Genomic DNA, 20,702 nt, shown 5'->3' with positions numbered 1-20,702 from the left:
TGTGTGTGTGTGTGTGTGTGTGTGTGTGTCTCTATGTGTGTGTGTGTGTCTCTCTGTGTGTCTCTCTCTCTCTCTCTGTGTCTCTATCTCTGTGTGTCCCTCTCTCTCTCTGTGTCTTTTTCTCTGTGTGTGTGTGTGTGTGTGTGTGTGTGTGTGTGTGTCTCTCTCTGTGTGTGTCTCTCTCTCTCTCTGTGTGTCTCTATCTCTTATCTCTGTGTGTCCCTCTCTCTCTCTGTGTCTCTCTCTCTGTGTGTGTGTGTGTCTCTCTCTCTCTGTGTCTCTCTGTCTCTCTCTCTCTCTGGGTTTCTCTCTCTGTCTCTCTCTCTGTCTCTCTCTTTGTGTGTGTCTCTCTCACTCTCTCTCTCGCTGTGTCCCTCTCTCCCCTCTCTGTCTCTCCCCTCTCTGTCTCTCCCCTCTCTGTCTCTACCCTCCCTGTCTCTCCCCTCCCTGTCTCTCCCCTCCCTGTCTCTCCCCTCCCTGTCTCTCCCCTCCCTGTCTCTCCACTCCCTGTCTCTCTGCTCCCTGTGCTCCCTGTCTCTCCCCTCCCTGTCTCTCCCCTCTCTGTCTTACCCCTCTCTGCCTCACTGTCTCTCTCCTCTCTGTCTCTCTCCTCTCTGTCTCTCCCCTCTCTGTCTCTCCCCTCTCTGTCTCTCTGTCTCTCCCCTCTCTGTCTCCCTCCTCTCTGTCTCTCTCCTCTCTGTCTCTCTGTCTCTCCCCTCTCTGTCTCTCTCTCACCCTCTCTCTGTCTCTCTCTGTCTCACGCTCTCTCTGTCTCTCTCACCCTGTCTGTCTCTCTCTCACTCTCTCGCTGTATCTCTCTGTCTCTCTCTCACCCTTTCTCTGTCTCTCTCTCCCTCACCCTCTCTCTGTCTCTCTCTCTCACCTCTCTCTGTCTCTCTCTCTTAACCTCTCTCTGTCTCTCACCCACACTCTCTCTGTCCCACACTCCCTCTGTCCTCATACTCTGGATCTGGATCTCTTATTTACCCTATATATCTTAACTGCCCTATACCTACACCGAAAAACCTATACTGCTTTCTTCCAGATCTGACTCAAGCTTCACATGGGAGACATTGGAATCCCCCCTAACCCAGAAGACAGGTAGGGAACACCTCCCCTCCAATGTATAACATTGCGGGAATGAGGTTACATGGCATTGAGGGACTGCGGATCAGGTAAGATCCCAGGTGGGATTGCTGCTTTAAATATGGGGAAGTGGGGGCATCCAGACACTGGTTAAGGGGTTCAGGAAACTAGTCATTCACATCTGGCTTTTTTTTCTAAATCTGAGATTTATACACACACACACACACACACACACGTAACCAGGACTAATTGTAATATAATGTAATACAATAAATAAACTTATGTCAAAAACTAATGTTATTACTAGGAATTTATTATATTTATGTATTTTTTTAAAGTGGGGCGGAACTAGGGGTGGGTTTGGGGGCGGGACTAGGAGCGAGGTTGGGGGCGGGACTAGGTGGCGAGTAGATATTTTGGTTCGGCGAGTAGATTTTTGGGTGATTTGTCAAGCACTGTATATATATATATATATATATATATATATACACTGGCGACACACTTTATTCGAGCTCGGCTAGTCCCACGAATTCGGGTATACCCGGGTGTATTGAGGTTTGTGACTGTTTTCTGCCCGAGTGCATTGAGTTATTTTCCAAGCAGGGATTGAAGCATTTTATTCCTGCTGGCTTCAATTCTGCAAAGTATATATATATATACTGCATTACAATTCATGAATTTATGCCATCTGGTAGACACGCGAAGCATTGCAGCCTATTAAATCCTAATCATTATCATTTAACAGATCAGCCGCCCATCAGCCAGGCATGAACCCAGGCTGGGAAGGCAAATGCAACGGGGCTTGTCAGAGGTGAGGAGCGGCGCATTCCAGGTATCTGCCAGGTACATACCGGGTATTTGCTCGAATAAAGTGTGTCGGTGCAGTATACAGTGCTTGACAAATCACCCTAAAATCTACTCGCCGAACCAAAAAATCTACTCGCCACCTAGTCCCGCCCCCAGCCACGCATTTTAAAAAAAGCCATTAATTAAATAAATTGAATAAATTCCTAGTAAGAACATTCGTTTTTGATATTAGTTTATTTATTGTATTACATTATACAACAATTAGTCCTTGGTGTGTGTGTGTGTGTGTGTGTGTGTGTATAAATGACAAATCTAGAAAAAAAAAAGCAAGATGTGGATGACTAGTTTCCTGCACCCCTTAACTAGTGTATGGATGCTCCCGCTTCACAATATTTAAAGCAGCAATCCTGTCTGGGATCTTACCTGATCCGCAGACCCTCAAAGTCCAGGTACCCTCATTCCTGCAATGTTATACATTGGAGGGGAGGTGTTCGTTACCTGTCTTCTGGGTTAGGGTGGGTTCGATGTCTTCCGTGTGAAGCTTGAGTCAGATCTGGAAGTAAGCAGTATAGGTTATTTCAGTGTAGTATAGGGCAGTTAAGATATCCAGATCCATAGTGTGAGAGTGTGTGGGGGAGAGAGCGAGAGTGTGTGGGGGAGAGAGAGAGAGAGTGTGGGAGAGAGTGAGAGTGAGTGAGAGAGAGAGTGAGAGAGTGAGAGAGTGGGAGAGAGAGAGTGGGAGAGAGAGAATGTGGGAGAGAGAGAGAGTGGGAGAGAGAGAGAGAGTGGGAGAGAGAGAGAGTGGGAGAGAGAGAGTGGGGAGAGAGAGAGTGGGAGAGAGAGAGAGTGGGAGAGAGAGAGAGAGTGGGAGAGAGAGAGAGTGGGAGAGAGAGAGAGTGGGAGAGAGAGAGAGTGGGAGAGAGAGAATGTGGGAGAGAGAGAGAGTGGGAGAGAGAGAGAGTGGGAGAGAGAGAGAGAGTGGGAGAGAGAGAGAGTGGGAGAGAGAGAGAGTGGGAGAGAGAGAGAGTGGGAGAGAGAGAGAGAGTGGGAGAGAGAGAGAGAGTGGGAGAGAGACAGAAAGAGAGAGAGTGGAGAGACAGAGAGAGAGTGGGAGAGACAGAGAGAGAGTGGGAGAGACAGAGAGAGAGTGGGAGAGACAGAGAGAGAGTGGGAGAGAGAGAGAGAGTGGGAGAGACAGAGAGAGAGTGGGAGAGACAGAAAGAGAGTGGGAGAGACAGAGAGAGAGAGTGGGAGAGACAGAGAGAGAGAGTGGGAGAGACATAGAGAGAGTGGGAGAGACAGAGAGAGAGTGGGAGAGACAGAAAGAGAGTGAGAGAGACAGAAAGAGAGTGGGAGAGACAGAAAGAGAGTGGGAGAGACAGAGAGAGAGAGAGTGGGAGAGACAGAGAGAGAGAGTGGGAGAGACAGAGAGAGAGAGTGGGAGAGACAGAGAGAGAATGGGAGAGACAGAGAGAGAGAGTGGGAGAGAGAGAGTGGGAGAGAGAGAGTGGGAGAGAGAGAGTGGGAGAGAGAGAGAGTGGGAGAGAGAGAGAGAGAGTGGGAGAGAGAGAGAGTGGGAGAGAGAGAGAGAGTGGGAGAGAGAGAGAGTGGGAGAGAGAGAGAGAGTGGGAGAGAGAGAGAGAGAGAGTGGGAGAGAGAGAGAGTGGGAGAGAGAGAGAGTGGGAGAGAGAGAGAGAGAGAGGGAGAGAGAGAGAGAGAGTGGGAGAGAGAGAGAGTGGGAGAGAGAGAGAGTGGGAGAGAGAGAGAGTGGGAGAGAGAGAATGTGGGAGAGAGAGAGAGTGGGAGACAGAGAGAGTGGGAGAGAGAGAGAGTGGGAGAGAGAGAGAGTGGGAGAGAGAGAGAGTGGGAGAGAGAGAGAGTGGGAGAGAGAGAGAGTGGGAGAGAGAGTGAGTGGGAGAGAGAGAGAGTGGGAGAGAGAGAGTGGGAGAGAGAGAGTGGGAGAGAGAGAGTGGGAGACAGAGAGAGTGGGAGAGAGAGAGAGAGTGGGAGAGAGAGAGAGTGGGAGAGAGAGAGTGGGAGAGAGAGAGAGTGGGAGAGAGAGAGAGAGTGGGAGAGAGAGAGAGAGTGGGAGAGAGAGAGAGTGGGAGAGAGAGAGAGTGGGAGAGAGAGAGAGTGGGAGAGAGAGAGAGTGGGAGAGAGAGAATGTGGGAGAGAGAGAGAGTGGGAGAGAGAGAGAGTGGGAGAGAGAGAGAGTGGGAGAGAGTGGGAGAGAGAGAGAGTGGGAGAGAGAGAGAGTGGGAGAGAGAGAGAGTGGGAGAGAGAGAGAGTGGGAGAGAGAGAGAGTGGGAGAGAGACAGAGAGAGAGAGAGTGGGAGAGACAGAGAGAGAGTGGGAGAGACAGAGAGAGAGTGGAAGAGACAGAGAGAGAGTGGGAGAGACAGAGAGAGAGTGGGAGAGAGAGAGAGTGGGAGAGACAGAGAGAGAGTGGGAGAGACAGAAAGAGAGTGGGAGAGACAGAGAGAGAGAGGGAGAGACAGAGAGAGAGAGTGGGAGAGACAGAGAGAGAGTGGGAGAGACAGAGAGAGAGTGGGAGAGACAGAAAGAGAGTGAGAGAGACAGAAAGAGAGTGGGAGAGACAGAAAGAGAGTGGGAGAGACAGAGAGAGTGGGAGAGACAGAGAGAGAGAGAGTGGGAGAGACAGAGAGAGAGAGTGGGAGAGACAGAGAGAGAGTGGGAGAGACAGAGAGAGAGAGTGGGAGAGAGAGAGTGGGAGAGAGAGAGTGGGAGAGAGAGAGTGGGAGAGAGAGAGTGGGAGAGAGAGAGTGGGAGAGAGAGAGAGTGGGAGAGAGAGAGAGTGGGAGAGAGAGAGAGTGGGAGAGAGAGAGAGTGGGAGAGAGAGAGAGTGGAAGAGAGAGAATGTGGGAGAGAGAGAGAGTGGGAGAGAGAGAGAGTGGGAGAGAGAGAGAGTGGGAGAGAGAGAGAGAGAGTGGGAGAGAGAGAGAGTGGGAGAGAGAGAGTGGGAGAGAGAGAGAGTGGGAGAGAGACAGAGAGAGAGAGAGTGGGAGAGACAGAGAGAGAGTGGGAGAGACAGAGAGAGAGTGGGAGAGACAGAGAGAGAGTGGGAGAGAGAGAGAGTGGGAGAGACAGAGAGAGAGTGGGAGAGATAGAAAGAGAGTGGGAGAGACAGAGAGAGAGAGTGGGAGAGACAGAGAGAGAGAGTGGGAGAGACAGAGAGAGAGTGGGAGAGACAGAGAGAGAGTGGGAGAGACAGAAAGAGAGTGAGAGAGACAGAAAGAGAGTGGGAGAGACAGAAAGAGAGTGGGAGAGACAGAGAGAGAGAGTGGGAGAGACAGAGAGAGAGAGAGTGGGAGAGACAGAGAGAGAGAGTGGGAGAGAGAGAGAGAGAGAGAGTGGGAGAGACAGAGAGAGAGTGGGAGAGACAGAGAGAGAGAGAGTGGGAGAGAGAGAGTGGGAGAGAGAGAGCGGGAGAGAGAGAGTGGGAGAGAGAGAGTGGGAGAGAGAGAGTGGGAGAGAGAGAGACAGAGAGAGAGACAGAGAGAGACAGATAAAGAGACGTCAAGGCGCCGTGACGTTGACGCTGCTCTGCGCTGATTGGATGTTTTCAGCCGACAGTGCTCTGAAAAACAGCTTGGCTGTCGGCTGAAAACTCCAGTGCCTCAGCATGCCTGTGGACGCTCACGTGAGCCCCCTCTCAAGGCATCCTCATTGAGTATGCAGGGGCTCAGCGCGGAGCGTCCGCACGGCTCAGTGCGGCCTGTCCTTCTATGGACTCGGCCAGAGAGACAGATAGAGAGAGACAGACAGAGAGAGACAGACAGAGAGAGACAGACAGAGAGAGACAGACAGAGAGAGACAGATAGAGAGAGACAGATAGAGAGAGACAGACAGAGAGAGACAGACAGAGAGAGACAGACAGAGAGAGAGAGACAGACAGAGAGAGACAGACAGAGAGAGACAGACAGAGAGAGACAGACAGAGAGAGACACACAGAAAAAGAGAGAGACACACAGAAAAAGAGAGAGACACACAGAAAAAGAGAGAGACACACAGAAAAAAAGAGAGACAGACAGAAAAAGAGAGAGACACACAGAAAAAGAGAGAGACACACAGAAAAGAGAGAGACACGCAGAAAAAGAGAGAGACACGCAGAAAAAGAGAGACACACGCAGAAAAAGAGAGACACACGCAGAAAAAGAGAGACACACACAGAAAAAGAGAGACACACACAGAAAAAGAGAGACACACACAGAAAAAGAGAGACACACACAGAAAAAGAGAGACACACAAAAATGATTGACACACAAAAATGAGAGACACAGAACACACACAGAGAGAATGAGAGACAAAGACAGAGAGAGGGCGAGGGCGACACAGGGAGAGGGCGACAGGGAGAAGGCGAGGGCGACACAGGGAGAGGGTGACACTCACAGAAACACTCTCACTCTCACAGACATGCAGAGACACACTCACGCAGACACTCACGCAGAGACACACTCATGCAGAAGACTCACAGACACACACTCAGAGACACTCACACACACACTCACAGACACACAGACACACTCACAGACACACAGGCACACTCACAGACACACAGGCACACTCACAGACACACAGGCACACTCACAGACACACAGGCACACTGACAGACACAGGCACACAGTCACACTCACAGACACACAGGCACACTCACAGACACACAGGCACATTCACAGACACACAGGCACACTGACAGACACACACACACACACACACAGGCACACTGACAGGCACACTCACAGACACACAGGCACACTCACAGACACACAGGCACACTCACAGACACACAGGCACACTCACAGACACACAGGCACACTGACAGACACACACACACACAGGCACACTGACAGGCACACTCAGAGACACACAGGCACACTCACAGACACACAGATACACTCACAGACACACAGGCACACTCACAGACACACAGGCACACTCACAGACACACAGGCACACTCACAGACACACAGGCACACTGACAGACACACAGGCACACAGTCACACTCACAGACACACAGGCACACTCACAGACACACAGGCACATTCACAGACACACAGGCACACTGACAGACACACACACACACAGGCACACTGACAGGCACACTCACAGACACACAGGCACACTCACAGAAACACAGGCACACTGACAGACACACAGGCACACTGACAGACACACAGACACACAGGCACACTCACAGACAAACAGGCACACTGACAGGCACACTCACAGACACACAGGCACACTGACAGACACACAGGCACACAGGCACACTCACAGACACACAGGCACACTCACAGACACACAGGCACACTCACAGACACACAGGCACACTCACAGACACACACACACACACAGGCACACTGACAGGCACACTCACAGACACACAGGCACACTCACAGACACAAAGGCATACTGACAGACACACAGGCACACTGACAGGCACACAGACACACAGGCACACTGACAGGCACACTGACAGACACACAGACACACAGGCACACTGACAGACACACAGGCACACTGACAGACACACAGGCACACTCGCAGACACACAGGCACACTCACAGACACATAGGCACACTCACAGGCACACAGGCATACTCACATGCACACTCACAGACACACTCACAGACACATAGGCACACTCACACACTCACAGACACTCAGTCTGTCACTCACACACTCACCGGGTCACACGTGGCAGCAGTTGGGTCTCCGCACGGCAGTGGGTCCTCTCCAAGACATGGGACACAAAGCGCAGCGTGGGCCACAGCAGCAGCAGCAGCAGCAGCAGCAGGTCCCCCCAGGTCCCCCCCCCCGAAGCGGCCGATGCCGCAGCACGCTCCCCGGACACCCACGGGCAGCAAGCGAGGATCGGGGGCAGGTGATTAGGGGGAGATCATGGGCAGGAGGCGGACTGGCGCAGGAGGCGCGCACGGGGGAAGCTGGGTTGGCACTTCCCCCTCCATCCCACGTGGGGAGCGGAGGGTGCGGGGGGGCTGGATCGCGCGCTTGTTTTGGGCTTCCCCCTCCGTCCCACGTGGGGAGCGGAGGGTGCGGGGGGGGCTGGATCGCGCGCTTGTTTTGGGCTTCTCCCTCCGTCCCACGTGGGGAGCGGAGGGGGGAGGGTGTGGGGGCTGGATCGCGCGCGGCGCTTGTTTTGGGCTTCCCCTTCCGTCCCACTTGGGGAGCGGAAGGGGGGGGGCTGGGTTGCGCGCGGGGCTTGGTTTGGGCTTCCCCCTCCGTCCCACGTGGGGAGTGGGGGGGGAGAGGGATGCGGGGAATTCTGGGTTGCTGGGGGGAACAGGCAGCGCAAATGGCAGGACACTCTGCTTGCCTTGTGCACGCGCGCCGGGACCACAGGATTTGCCGCCATTTTTTTTAACTTTTTTTTAACCCAATCAGGGAGGGGGATTATTTATTTATTTATTTAAAAAAAAAAAAAAAAAAAAATTTGGCACGAGCAGGGGAATTCATTGAGCTGCAGCACGGGTCGCCAGCTGCCTAAATCCACTCGCAACAGGCGACAGGTTATCATTATTTGTCGAGCACTGTATATATATATATATATATATATATATATATATATATATATTAGAGAAAAAGAGAAAAGAAGCGCCCGATCCTTGTATAAAATCAGATAAACAAAGTTTTAATATCTCATGGACAAGACAAATGCACACTTACAATTTGTCTGATAAAATAAAGCATGTTATGGGACCTGCCCATGCACCAACTGAGGACACCTCGGTCTCTTCTTTGTGTGTGAGTGTCAGAATTGGCTCCAAGATGGATGTTGCTGTCAACTGCTGTCTCCAGGGGAGTAATCCTTAGAGTTTGTGAGCATTCAATCTCCACATGCTGCCGCCATTAGCCTTTCTTCTCACACTTGAAACCGTAAAAGAATCTTCAGGCAAGTTCTTGCCTCCTCACGCTGGTGCTGGGAGCTGCCCTGTCACCGTAGGTTCACTGCCAGATATCCGCAGAGTCGGACGAAACGCGTAGGGATATCTGGCAGTGAACCTACCTATATTACCTACCTATATTAAATTCTTAGATAATATATATTATTCATTTTAGAATCATTATAAACAGTCAAATTGAAACAGTAAATGTTAAATTGTATAATTGTTAGGCTACGGCTCGTTTATAGGGGAGGGACTATAACTTAGTATATTGACCAATTGTATTTGAGACCCTCCAGTACTTATACACTGCTATTCTTGTTCAGGGACATTCCCTTTGATAAAGTTGCATTTGTTGCGACGAAACGCGTCAGGGACGTACCTTGCGATATTACGTCATCACGTTGTGTGCATCCTTTATAGCCGGGGAGCACATGGAGCTATAGTGAGGCTTACTCTGATACCACATTGATCTGGAGGATTTCGAGTGAACCGGAGAGACAGCACTGTTTGGGAGACTGATTCCAGCTGATCTTGGACTCTCTGCTGCGGTTTGGACTTGCCTTGGTGGTATTTATTAATCACATACTGCTTATATTTAACCTCTACATTGTGAGTGTTTTTAATCCCCCCATCCACTCTTCCCTACATTAAATGTTACAGTGTTACACTATGGGGCGTGCGCTCTCTGTTTTGTTTTTCTTATAGATTTTGCAGTGGAACTGGTTATTCCATGTGAGAGCTGCCGTGGACCCCTGGATTCTGTACATTGTTCTGGTGCTACCTGCCAGGACTCACCTTAGGGATTGGACATTGGACTTTGATTTTGTTATGTTATGTATGTAAATGTTTATTCTAGTACATTATTGTTTATTTTTAATGATTATTAATTTTTATTAGGGTGATTTTTTAGTATACTTTTTTGTCATTTATATTCACATTTGAACACCTGTTGGCGCTACTTTCTTTTTCTTTTTTGTATATATATATATATAGTATACTGTACTATATTTGGGCCTTGTCTTTGGGGGTTTATTCATGCAATTATTAGGGTGACCTGCCGTTGGAAATACTGACACAGTACAGTCCCAGCTTGTATTTCAGCCACCCCACCCCCTCCCTTAGAGTTTTAATCCCTCCCTGGCCAAACATCAATCGTCTGGCTAATCCAATCCAAGCCATTGTTTTGTTAATCTGGCCCTGGGCTGGCTACGGTAACAAGATTCAGCAGGAGGCAGGCCAGCGTCTGATCCCACCATCCCCCTCCCTTAGAGGGAGGCCTGCCTGCTTTGGAAAAATCCCCTCTCGAATTGGAAATGTAAATCTGATGTGCATCCGTTTGCTTACAGTAACTGTTCTGTTCAGAACAGCCACTGCTTCTAAATTACTGAAAATATACAGGATAAATATACAGTAATGTGAAATAATCCGTTCTGTGGGTCTGAGAGGGTTGAAAGTCACCAGGTCCTCATACAGTACAGTACATTCTCGAATACCTTTAGAATAAAATACAGTATATATAAATATACAGTATAAATATTGCACAGTATAATGTTAAATAACCCATCCTGTTCTTTTTCCATTCATACTGTAACAGTATCCTCATTGTGTCTGCGGTACAGTAGTTCATTGAGAGAGGAGAGGTTTTGTGTACATCATTACTGCTGTTTATATACTGTACATTTGACTGCACAAGCAGATTTGACGGAACACAAGGCCCCCCCTCCCCCTTGGGCACCCTTTTTCCTGGAACGACAAGAAAACAAAAACTTTGTTCAGTTACTGTACTGTACTGTATGTGCGTACTGTATTATGGTAGAACTACTGTACAGTAGGTGGCTGGTGCAGCTTTCTCTGGAAAGAAAAAAATGGAGCAGTTAGTAGGCAGTTACTGTAGTACTGTCAAACTAGTCTACTGTACTGTATACTGGAACTACTGTATACTCTGACTATTGGGAAAGAAAAAATCTGTGCCATACTTACCTGTATCATACTGTACTTACTGTACAATGCTACAGCACTGTACTACTTTCCTGATGCTTGCCCATTGCACGCAATGACAATGGGCAACACAGTGGCAATATGGTCTATATATTTATTGCATCGTTCCACGGTGAGTACATCGTTCCAAAAACTCATTATGGCTTTATACAACTCGTCCTTCTTGGAGGGTTTCGCCTCTTTATGGATGTGGTCCTTCAGCTGATGCCAGACCATTTCGATCGGATTGAAGTCTGGCGATCTGTGATTGGAAAGAAAGGACAATTAGTTTAAGAGATACAGTACACAATAAAAACAGTGGGGAACATAAATGGGACACTGTCTACTGCACTTACTCCGCTGGCGTCTTCACCCAGTTGATGCCGTGCTCAAGGATATGCACCGTCGACGCGGTGTGCTTGGGATCATTGTCCTGGTAAAAGCGATGCCCATTGGGAAAGTCACGTCTGATGTATCGCACTATCACGGGCACAATGTTGTCTTGGAAGAAATCTTTATTCATGATTCCTATAGCAAGAAAAGAAAAGGGCTCAATAGTACAGTACAGTGCATACGGTAAGGCAACACTAGTCAAGTACAGTTCATTAGGCGGCATTATATTTGAGAAATTGTACCTTCAAAGATGACAATGCATCCTGGTCCATGCCTAGAGATGGCACCCCACACATGCAGCTTCACAGGGTGTTTTGGCCGCGGCTTCAAAGTTATGCGGAACGCAAATCTTGCAAATCTCTCCAGCGACACAGTAGACTCATCAGTGAAGATGCAATCCTGGAAAGTCTCACCGCTGTCGATCCATGCTTGGGCCTGTTGCACTCTTTTGATTTTGTTTGCGTCCCGTATCATGGGGTACGCTCTGTAATGACAATGAATAAAAAAATTTAGCGTCACAGCGCAGTACAGTTTGCAAAACAACACTTTTACTTTACAGTACCTCCTGTACTGTCCAGTACTAACCTCACACGTCCATATTTCCATCCAATTCTGCGTCTCATCTTCTTTATGCTGCTCTCAGATACAGTCAGATTGTGATTTTCCTGCAGAGTGTTTTTAACCCTTAATGCGCTCCTCTCATCATTCTCCTCACTTATTCTGTCCACCAGAAGAGTAGTCTCCCTACAATGCAAAGAAATTATATTGTTTTATTAATATGCAGCAATATAAAATGTATACTGTATACTGTACATGTAATGTTGTAATATACAGTAAATATAAATATACAAAAAATGTATACTGCTGTACTATAAATATAAATAGACAAAATATACTGTATACAGTACTGTTGTAATATAAATATACTATATAAATATACTGTTGTTATATCATAATAAATACACATCATATACTGTATTTTCCATTGTAAGATGAATTGCAATATACCAAAAGTGTATACTGCTGCACAAAAAATATAAATTGACCACACATACACTATATACTGTTGTAATATAATAAATATACTATATAAATATGGTATACTGTTGTTATATCATAATAAATACACATCATATACTGTATATTCCGTTGTTAGATGAATTGCAATATAACAAAAGTGTATACTGCTGCACAAAAAATATAAATTGACCACACATACAGTACACTACAGTATATACTGTTGTAATATAAATATACTATATAAATACGGTATACTGTAGATGTACACTACACTTTTCTATATTTTTTTTGGTTAAGTTTTATAAATATACTTACGCATTTGTTACCTTTGGTGCCTTTTTGCGGTCTCTGTTTTTTCCTTGTGCATGATAGCACACGGTGCTTGATGGCACAACGAGGCCAGAAGCAGTTAACCAGCGCTGGATATCTGCAATTCGTTTTCCGCTCGTGTACATCTCCTTCATTCTCATGCTGATATCCTTGGAAATCTTCTTAACAGGCATTGCTGCGAGTAGAAAGAAATACAGTACAAACACAAGAATGTATATTCGATGTTTAGTCGATGTGTATTCAATGTGCAGTGAATCCACAAAATGGATGGTGTATTTATATGTTAATGACTCACATTACAGACCACCCACTTTCAACACCTGTACCTGGCCGCCATGCATGAAAGGTTGTACACGTTGCATAGCCCACCACTTGCTGATCTTTATCTGAGCCATTGTCCAGATACTGCATTGTGCCTCCCGCTTACATGGAGCATCCCCGGTTCTATGGACGCAAGAACCATCTCACCTCTGCTGTGCCTGCCACACTGAAAAAGAGAAAGGCAGTTACCGTTTCCAAGCCAAAGGCAAAGTGACAGGCTAAGGCCAATAAAGAAAAACTTCTGCTGACCCCAAAGGCTAAGGGTTTTAAAACACGTCAGCCTTATTATGTGAAGAAGAAATACGGTACTGTGCTTGGTACGCATGACGAATGGCAGCCAACTCACCGAATCAGCAGACCACTTGCTCCCATAAGCTTCGACGACTCTGCTGTAGCTGTCCCGGAAATCTTCAGCCCGGCTTCTCCACCCCCATCTTCTCCGGTTCCATCTGAAGATGCTGCTGCCTCTGAAATCCATGGGTCACTGTCTCCTTTGCTCTTGGACGACTCTGCTTCTCTCCCGGAAATCCAGCGGTCACCTTCTCCATCCCTCTTCGACGACGCTGCAGCTTCTCCTGTACCGGGCATCCCCAGGTCACCTCCTCCACTCTCCATCGATGCCGCTTCTCTCGAGGGAACCCCCATGTCATCCTCCGTTGCACCCATCCCCCCAGATCTCCAGATGCCATGCACAAGCAGCTCGTTAGACCGGATCCTGAATGGGCTAACTGTGGATCTCCCCGGGAATTCTATTGTGCTGGCAAAGCTAGATCTGCTTCTGGTGTCGGTGCTAAATGTGGAGCAACGGATGCTACATATGGAGCAACGGATGGATCAACAGATCCTACATATGGAGCAACGGATGGATCAACGGATGGACAAGATAGAGGCTGACATAGCGGGCATACATTATTTGTTCGGTGTTAATGCCCCTGTTTCCCCGACGCTGGAGCAGGGGGGTGACATGGATGTGATGCATGGTACCTTTGGCCCCCGTCCATCACCAAGCACACACCCTCCACCAGAAGATGTAGTGTACTATGCTATTGAGGAGGACATGACAACCCCGTCAAGATCACGCCATGAGACAACCCGGCGACCACTACCGGAGGAAAGCTTCCTCCCAGACACCCTACCATTGCCCGTCGCCTCAAGTACACCCGCTCCCAAAAGACCACCTACACCCGCTCGCATAGAAATAGTGCCCGACATCTCCCTGTGCGATCTGCCACCGGCGCTGAGGTAGAAGTATAGGGTGAGGAGTGCTGGTATACCACACAAGTATGCCTTGATCATATTTAAACACCATGTTCCCTACACGAGTGGGTGTTCAAAGTAAATTACGATGGGAATCGCCATAAAAAGGCCCTTCCTGCTAATTTAAGGAAAAAGATTGTGGAAGAAATGCAGCGCTATTATCCTGTTACAGATCCTGTAATGAGAGGCGTTAGAGACTGCATTAATGGCGTTTTGCGCCATGCAAAGCATCGGCCATGGATGGAAAATGGGGAGAACTTTCAGTGAGACCATACTGTAATATTGTGCTGTACTGTACAGTACATGTTTTACCCTACAGTACCTGCTGTACTTAAACAAAGGATACTGTACTGTACTGTATGTTGTTGTGTGTTGCACGGTTTTTGTACTGTATTTGTAAATAAAAGTTTTTGGTGGCGACTTCAGCAATAAAAGAACTGGTTAATTTATCTCACACTCAGTACTACAAACTGCTTTTTGCTGCCAGACTGCAAAGCCGCAAGACCAGCAACATTGTAACAAAAGTGCAATGAGCGCGCAATTGGCGTGGGAACTTCTGTTCTAAGGCCCCTAGAAATAATATTCTTTATTTTATTTATAAACTCACATTTATAAACCCCGTCACCCATCCCCGCTACACACAATAAAAAATAATCACACACAGCATCCCCGCAATAAATAAATAAATAAATAAATACAAATAAATACATTTGAAATACATTTTTATTCCTAGTGTAGATGTGCAGGGGGTCTCGGGAGCTGAATCGCGTTGGTTTCAGGTCGGGGGACCTCCTGCCCCCCGAGATACAGCCCCCTTTATGAGGTGCCGGTATCCCTCTGCGTTAAAGCCCCCGATCACGTGACCGCGGCCTGTTAAACCAAGCAGAGCAGAGGGATACCGGCACCCCCTAAAGAGGCCTGTATCTCGGTGAGCAGGGGGTCCCCAGACCTGAAACCTGTGCGCTTCAGCTCCGGAGACCCCCTGCACATCTACACTGTGAATAAAACACACACATCATTAAAGAATCATTCTTTACCTTAGCGGCTATGCGCTATGGTAAAGAAGCAGCATTTCTGTATTTTTAATAATATTGTACAGTGAGCAGGGGGTTCCCTGAGACAGAAATCTAATCTCAGGGGACCCCCTGCTTCTGCACAATATTATTAAAAGTTCAGAAATGCTGCGTCATTACCATAGCGTATAACCTCTAAGGTAATGAAGGGGTTAAGGCATAATAACCAATAAATACATTCAATACACTACCCACTACCCATCGCAACCTCCGCTGCTGCTGCTGCTGTACAGTAAAACTGAGAAAAAAATTAACACTTTCAAACTAATGTCCCCTAACACCTTAATCACCATAGCGGTTATTAACCGCTACAGTCATGAAGGGGTTAACCCACCCTCACCCACCACTCGGGATGCCTACATACCCTCCCACACTAACCCCCCCCCCGTGAGGCCTAACCACCCAGTCAGTACCCACAAGGGAGGCCTACCCACATACCGTTGGGGAAACACTCCACCCCCAGTACCCACAATAAAAACAGTACAATGACCCACAATAAACAGCATTATATTTATTAAATACATTACCCACACCCTGTGCCCCCCCATAAATACAAGATGTATCCTTTTACATACAGGGTTCATAACGCAGTCCCACGCTAGTCACCGGTGGGCTGGCAGGGCACCTGGACAGACCTACAGTTTACCAGCAGCATTCCACAGGTTCTGGAGGCCTGCTGGTGGATCCTGCCAGCACCATGGTGCCCAGGTGGTCTCCTTGGGTCACCGTGAGCCACAATTGGGTCCCCACGGTAGGCCCAAGGATGTCTGGGAGCCCTGGGTCAAACCCACAGGTGTCTGCGGGGCCTCGGGTGGTTCCCATGGGGGTCTGGGGAACTCATGGGTGCTCACTACGGGTCCGCGGTGCCCCCACAGAAGTGGGACCACACATCATCATCCCCGCACCTACGGGTCGGAGGTGCCTCCACAAAAGTGGGACCACACATCGTCATGCCCGCAGACTACGGGTCGGAGGTGCCCCCACAGAAGTGGGACCACACATCGTCATCCTCGCATGTGTCACCCGTGGAACCACCAGCCTGCTACCCTTTAGGATACCCGAGGATACCCACAGGTGGTCTCCATAGGCCCCACGCAAAACCACGGAATCAAACCCTGAATGTAAAAAAAATAAACCTGGCCTATACATTCAATACATACACCCTCCCCCCCAACACCTACAGTACAATAATGTGCAAAATAACTATTATCCAGATATGGATAATAGATTAATTGCCCATTATTAAAAACATTAACTAGCATATTCAAATAAATAAAGTACTACTGACCTCATCAATACGAAGTGTCCGACGTCAGCGCATTCCTTCTCTTGCCCACACAATACATAGCCAAAACCAAGGCAATACATTGCAAGTACATTCAGATATCAATTAACCCCTTAAACACCTTATCGGATAATAACTGCAAAGGTAATTAAGGGGTTAAGCCACACAGGCACGATACCCACCCTTCACCCATGAATTTATACTGTGGCTTCATCATGCAACTATATATATATACTGTATACTGTATATATACATACAGAGAGACAGAGAGACAGAGAGAAAGAGAGAGAGAGAGAGAGAGAGAGAGAGAGAGAGAGAGAGAGATACAGTATATTGGCTTGTGTAATACGAGCTTGAGACAAAAGGTGGCACTGAGTGCTCATTTGCATGTCATTTCCCAGAATCCCTTGCTGCAGTGGAAGTGCTGTATGCTGGGTGACAATGGGGAAAGACAGGGTTGCAGACCTGTCTAAGACATGCAAATGAACATACAGTATTATTTACAGTTGCTATATATATATGTATATATATATATATATATATATATATATATATATATATATATATATATATATATATATATATATATATATATACACACACGTTATATACACACCCATGATAAACCAATTTACAGTACAAATAAATGTAGAAGGGTTATCAAAAGCACTGTCCTACAACCAAACACTTCTCCATACATACACACTAAATTAAAATCAATTTCCTTTAATATTCATAACTGATCTCTCAATCTAAATCATCACTAAACCTCTGAAAAGCCATTTAAACAACTTACATTCCAATATAAATGATGCCTCAATATCTATGCACCATACAGTATACATTATGCAAATTAATCAAATGTAAACAAAAATCAATTAGCAATCATTATTTACATCCCTAAAGAATTCACACTCAATCACGAACAATGAAACCATTAACAGATTCATGCCTAGAGCAGAACAATTAAGCCTTTGAAAAAATATAAGTACCGACAAAAATACAACCAAGGCTATCTATCCCTGACCTTCCTCAAACACACAGTACAATACCAAGAAATACATCTACTGTATCTAATTTTAAAATACTTTAAACTCACAAAATAATTAAAAACACATCTAATCCAGCTTTTAAAACATCATCATTTCTTACCCTGAATGTATACTGTACATTATATCTCTCTAGACATATATATTGTACATACATACATACATACAGTGGCAAGAAATGATATACCACAAAAAAAAAAATACACATGTTAAAAAACCTTTTGAAAAAATTAACAAGTTAAATAAAATACATTTCTTTACTGTAGTTCACTTACCATTACTTGCCCCCACCGATTCCCGTTGCGCAGCTTACTCACGAACCAATCCATGATCAGGAACCCATAAAATAATAAACCATTCAAAATAATAAACATTAAACTAAAAATCCAAATCAATCCACGGGTCTTCTACTTGTAATACATCTTCATCTGTATTCTTCTTTCTTCTATCTCCTTCCGGGCGGGGCAGGGCGTGGTCTTCTTTCCATCATCGGCCACGCCCTTGTCTTTTTTCTTCTCCGGAGGTCCTTCCTCCGCGGCGTCTGGCTGCAAAATGAGACGACATAGGCTTTTAAAGGCCTATGACGTCACATTTTTTGTCATGGTTCCCACGGTCCTGATTGGGCCGTGAAAACCATGTGTTTTGGCCGATAAAAAAAAAAGAAAGGATGTGACGTCAATAAGGATAAAGTTCCCACGCTCTGATTGGCTACCGTACCACGTGACAGGTTTTCATTGACGTCACATCCTTTCTCCCCCAAGCCCCTGACACATGGTATACCAGAGCCAATCAGAGTAGGTAGCGGAGGGGCCTGCTGCCTTAAGGAGGGGCCTGCTGCCTTAAGGAGGGGCCTGCTGCCGTGCGGAGGGGGCCTGCTGCCGCGTGCGACCCAGTGAGTGTGTGTGTGAGTGAGAGAGTGAGTGTCTGTGTCTGTCTGTGAGTGAGTGAGTGTCTGTGAGTGAGTGTCTGTGAGTGAGTGTGTCTGTGTGTGTGCCTGTGTGTGTGTGCCTGTGTGTGTGTGCATGCCTGTGTGTGTGGTGTCTGTGTGTGTGTGTGTCTGTGTGTGTGTGTGTGTGTGTGTGTGTGTGTGTCAGAGCGAGTGTGTGTCTCTGAGTGTTCTGAGGGAGTGTGTCTCTGAGTGAGTGTGTCTCTGAGTGAGTGTGTCTCTGAGTGTGTCTCTGGATGAGTGTCTCTGCGTGTGTCTCTGCGTGAGTGAGTGTGTCTGAGTGAGTGTGCCTGTGTGTGTGTGTCTGTGTGTGTCTGTGTGTGTGTGTCTGTGTGTGTGTGTCTGTGTGTGTGTGTCTGTGTGTGTGTCTCTGAGTGTCTCTGAGTGAGTGTGTCTCTGAGTGAGTGTCTCTGAGTGAGTGTGTCTCTGAGTGAGTGTGTCTCTGCGTGTGTGTCTCTGCGTGTGTGTGTCTGCATGTGTGTGTCGGCGTGTGTGTGTCTGAGTGAGTGTGTCTGAGTGTGCCTGTGTGTGTGCCTGAGTGACTGTGTGTCTCTGAGTGTCTCTGCGTGAGTGTGTCTTCTGCGTGAGTGTCTCTGCGTGAGTGTGTCTCTGCGTGAGTGTGTCTCTGCGTGAGTGTGTCTCTGCGTGAGTGTGTCTCTGCGTGAGTGTGTCTCTGCGTGTCTGTGAGTGTGTGTGTCTGTGAGTGTCACCCTCTCCCTGTGTCGCCCTCGCCTTCTCCCTGTGTCGCCCTCGCCCTCGCATTCTCCGCCCTCGCACTCTCTCTGTCTTTGTCTCACATTCTCTCTCTCTGTCTCTCTTTTTCTGTGTGTGTCTCTTTTTCTGTGTGTCTCTCTTTTTCTGTGTGTCTCTCTTTTTCTGTGTGTCTCTCTTTTTCTGTGTGTCTCTCTTTTTCTGTGTGTCTCTCTTTTTCTGTGTGTCTCTCTTTTTCTGTGTCTCTCTCTCTCTGGCTCTCTGCCGAGTCCATAGAAGGACAGGCCGCGCTGAGCCGTGCGGACGCTCCGTGCTGAGCCCCTGCATCCTCAATGAGGATGCCTTGAGAGGGGGCTCACGCGAGCGTCCGCAGGCGTGCTGAGGCGCTGGATTTTTCAGCCGACAGCAAAACTGTTTTTCAGAGCACTGTCGGCTGAAAACATCCAATCAGCGCGGAGCAGCGTCAACATCACGGCGCCATGACGTTGACGTCGGTGCGTCGCGGGGGATTGGCCCAGCGACGTCCCCTGCCCCGCCTCCGTCAGTCTCCCCCCGTCTCCCGATCACGCCCGCTGGCTCGCCTGCATGGGCATGAAATCGCGCAGATTTCAGCAGGTGAGCCGTCAGCGTCAGCGCGGTTCCAAACTGCTCACCCCTCTATGGCCCCAGCCTTAGTCTCTCTCTCTCTGTCTCTCTCTATCTGTCTCTCTGTCTCTCTTTATCCGTCTCTCTGTCTCTCTCTATCTGTCTCTCTGTCTCTCTCTATCCGTCTCTGTCTCTCTGTCTCTCTATCTGTCTCTCTCTCTGTCTCTCTCTCCCACCCTCTCTTTCTCTCTTCCCACCCTCTCTCTCTCTCTCTCTCTCCAACCCTCTCTCTTTCTCCTCCCTACCCTCTCTCTCTCTCTCCACCCTCTCTCTCTCTCTCTCTCTCTCTCCCACCCTCTCTCTCTCTTTCCCACCCTCTCTCTCTCTCTCACCACCCTCTCTCTCTCTCCCACCCTCTCTCTCTCTCCCACCCTCTCTCTCCCCCACCCTCTCTCTCCCCCACCCTCTCTCTCTCTCTCTCCCACCCTCTCTCTCTCTCCCACCTCTCTCCACCCTCTCTCTCTCTCTCTCACTCTCTCTCTCACTCTCTCTCACTCCCTCCCTCTCTCTCCCACTCGTCTCCCACTCTCTCCTCTCTCCTCCCACCCTCTCTCTCCACTCCTCTCTCCCTCTCCTCTCTCTCCCACTCCTCTCTCCCACTCCCTCTCTCCACGCCCTCTCTCTCTCTCCCACTCTCTCTCTCTCCACTCTCTCTCTCCCTCTCTCTCTCTCTCTCCCCCTCTCTCTCTCTCCACTCTCTCTCTCCACTCTCTCTCTCTCTCCCACTATCTCTCTCTCCCACTCTCTCTCTCTCTCCACTCTCTCTCTCTCCCACTCTCCCACTCTCTCTCTCTCTCCCACTCTCTCTCTCTCTCTCTCGTCCCACTCTCCCCACTCTCTCTCTCCCCTCTACACCCCTCGTCTCTCTCTCT

The sequence above is a fragment of the Ascaphus truei genome, chromosome 2 (genome assembly GCF_040206685.1).
Source record: "Ascaphus truei isolate aAscTru1 chromosome 2, aAscTru1.hap1, whole genome shotgun sequence".
Taxonomy (NCBI): domain Eukaryota; kingdom Metazoa; phylum Chordata; class Amphibia; order Anura; family Ascaphidae; genus Ascaphus; species Ascaphus truei.
This window is presented reverse-complemented; position numbering follows the sequence as displayed.